Consider the following 3117-nt stretch of genomic DNA (forward strand, 5'->3'; position numbering starts at 1 on the left):
TCTGAGGTCTGCGTGCCTTCCTCTGTATCTCATGTCAAATCAAGTGCTAAGAGACTGTCCTGTCAATTCGTAGCACTCTCTGAAGAACGTTGGATCTTAAAAACTGTGGCTGGAATTGACCCTGGAGTGAAGGTGTTTGCATTTCTTCTGAGGTTTATCAAAAGTGGTGATGACTTTTTTTTCCCATTGAACTGTTTCAGACACTTATTTGTGAAGGCACAAAAAAATGGACAATTGTGGTTCAAACACCAGAGGCATATTTTCTTTGTAATGTCTTACGTAGAATATTGTTTGTACTTGATAAATACATGTCAGATAAACACAGTGTGATGCTTTTTCCCTTTGAGTATATGGAGGAGTTTGCCCGTGATTTTTTAAAATTATACCTGACTAAAATCAGTTATCTGAATTTCATGATATCTTCTGGAATTTTATAATTGTACTCTCTCATAAATGAAGAAATTGTTTCCCTCAGAGGTGGGAAGGAGATGCGTTCAAAGAAACAGGCTTTGGGTTGTGATTTGAACTTTCCATTCCTTTAACCTATAGTTTCAAAGAGAATCATGTTTTCTTAGAAGTTAGGGATGAACTCATACAACCATGTTACTGTTGTAGCTGGCAAACCATGGCTTTGTGACAATTTTGACCTGGTGTCTGTTTTTATATGACTATAAATCAAGAGTATTTAGAAAATATTTTCAAATAGTTGAATAGATCAGAAGAACATTTCCTAACACTTGACTATTATATTTCAACAATCTTTATTCACAAATACAGTATAATTAGATGACAGTCATGATCATTTGACTGCTGCTCTATCAGGACATCAGTACTATTTGTAAATAGAGGCAATAACCTATTGTTTAGCTCTTGACTTTGTGTCATTTGCTGAAAGTGTGGTTTGTGGTGGTTCATTGGCAGCGTCATGAACCCTGTATTCCTTTCTCTGGGTATGTATGTGCTTAGGTCTGGCCTGCCTTGATTTTTGAAGTTTCTGTAGCAGTAACTTCAGCAGAATCAAAGGAAGGTTGTGTGCCTGGATGAAATGATGCTCTTGCTGAAATTGGTCTTATAGTAGAGTGAATGTATCCATCTGAGGTAGGAAGTAGATGTGTTTCAAGAAAAGGGCTTTAGGTGTGATTTGAAGTTTCTATTCCTTCTTTGCTATGTGGGGGAGAGTTAGGTTGCTTCCTCCTTTCTACAGATATACACATAAAGGTTAGTTGTTGATTTGGCTTTCTGTGTGTGAATTAAACTCTTGGTCCCATCCCCAACTCACATCCTCAGAGTACTTCTTTCCCTGGGAAACCAGGTTTACTCATAGAGCTCTAGAAGCAGGCATGGAGCACTCAGGAGTGTCAGATTTACAAATGCCTAAAATTAGAAAAGTGAAAAGTCTGTACTACAGTATCACCTAGTTCTGGTAAGCAGAGGAAAACCAAATCACTTCAATGTGACTGCATAATAGGCCATGATAATAAAAACCAATGATAGTTGTCAGACAGATATTGTAAACATTTTGCAAATACCCTATTCTGTAATCCTTGACAGAGTCTGTGCTCACTTTCAATTAATGCAAAAAAAAAATATTACATGAGGCAATCAAGTTGAAAACAGGATAGGTTTAGTTTGGCTCAGGGTTCTGGATGTTTCCATTCATCATCAGGCAGCTCATTGCTTTGGGCCTGCACTGGCAGGTCACAGTCAGGAGTGTAAGATGAAGGAAGGGTTCATCTCCTAGCTAGAGGCAAAAGATAAGAAGAGGAAGTGACCAGGGTCTTAATGCCCACTTGGAGGCAATGCCCCCGATAAACAGAAGCCCTGCCATCAAGAACTGGCGAAAAAAATCTTTTTCTTATGGGTATCCAAATGATTGAAGAGTCAACTGAAGTTATTTTGTTTTTTATTTTTATCTTTTTGATTTTTGAGACAGGGTCTCCCAGTAGCCCCAGTTGGCCTAGAACTCACTATATAGACCAGGCTGGCCTCCATCTCCCAGAGATCCTCCTGCCTCAGCCTCCCAAGTGCTGGTATTAAAGTCATATACCACCACACCCAGCCCTGAAGTTATTTTCTTAATCCCATGTTCTATTAGAGGTATAAACAGGCCAACAATTATCATGTTATTTACAGATGTTTAAATAACCAAGTGGAGACTGGATTCCAGGAGCACCTATGTAGAAACTACCTTCTGACCACTGCTCTGTGGGACCCCTGAAAGCACACACTGCATACTTTATATGTTCAGCATATTGGTGATATGGCATCAATGGAATGTATAGAGTAAATCTAAATGAATGCTCCAGACAATGAAGGCAGAGAGAGGGGAGTTACAACACATAGCATATGCAAATGACAAAGACCAGAGATAACAAGCTAGGTCTGTGGAAGCACAGTGCTCCCTTTTATGGTGCTGGATGTTTCAGTCTGTGGTCAATTGTCCCATTGGTTTTGGGACTGTCCTGGCACATCATAGTGGGAGTATGTAGTACAGGAAAGTCACATCCAACAACTAAAAGAAAAAGACAACAGGGCAAAAAGAAACAACATGAGGGAGGGTACTGAAGTCAAATTATCCATTGGGTCATTGATTCATTCAGCGAGCGTTTAGTGAGCCAGACACCGATTTTTGCATTGAGGTAGTACATAAATATGTAGTTTATAGCTTACATAGATAAGAAACAGTAACAAAGCAAATCAAGATAGCTTCAAAACACGATGAGGCCTTTGAGGGCAAGAAAGAAGAAAGAACAACATACATGGGTCGACTCCAATGAACATGAATGTACCTGTTATTTTAGACAGGCATCACTGAGAAGCCTTCTCTAAAAGAATGACATTTGAGCCAAAGCCTCAATAGCAAGAAAGAACCAGGCATTTAAGTCGGTGTTAGACCCTCCTGGGTTAAAGAAACAGTGACTGCAAAGGCCCTGAGGAAGAAATATAAATGAAATGTCAGGGAAGAAGCCAAAGAGGAGGAGGGTAGTTTATGAGGAGGCAAAAAGATGACTAGTGACAAGCAATCTTCCCTGTCACCCATGGGAAGGTTTTGCTTTTATCATCGAAAGAATGTACTGGAGGGGTTCAGGTAGAAGTATTAATATTGTAATGTGTTTC

Source organism: Nannospalax galili, unplaced genomic scaffold (genome assembly GCF_000622305.1).
Source record: "Nannospalax galili isolate Female #2095 unplaced genomic scaffold, S.galili_v1.0 scaffold480, whole genome shotgun sequence".
NCBI lineage: Eukaryota > Metazoa > Chordata > Mammalia > Rodentia > Spalacidae > Nannospalax > Nannospalax galili.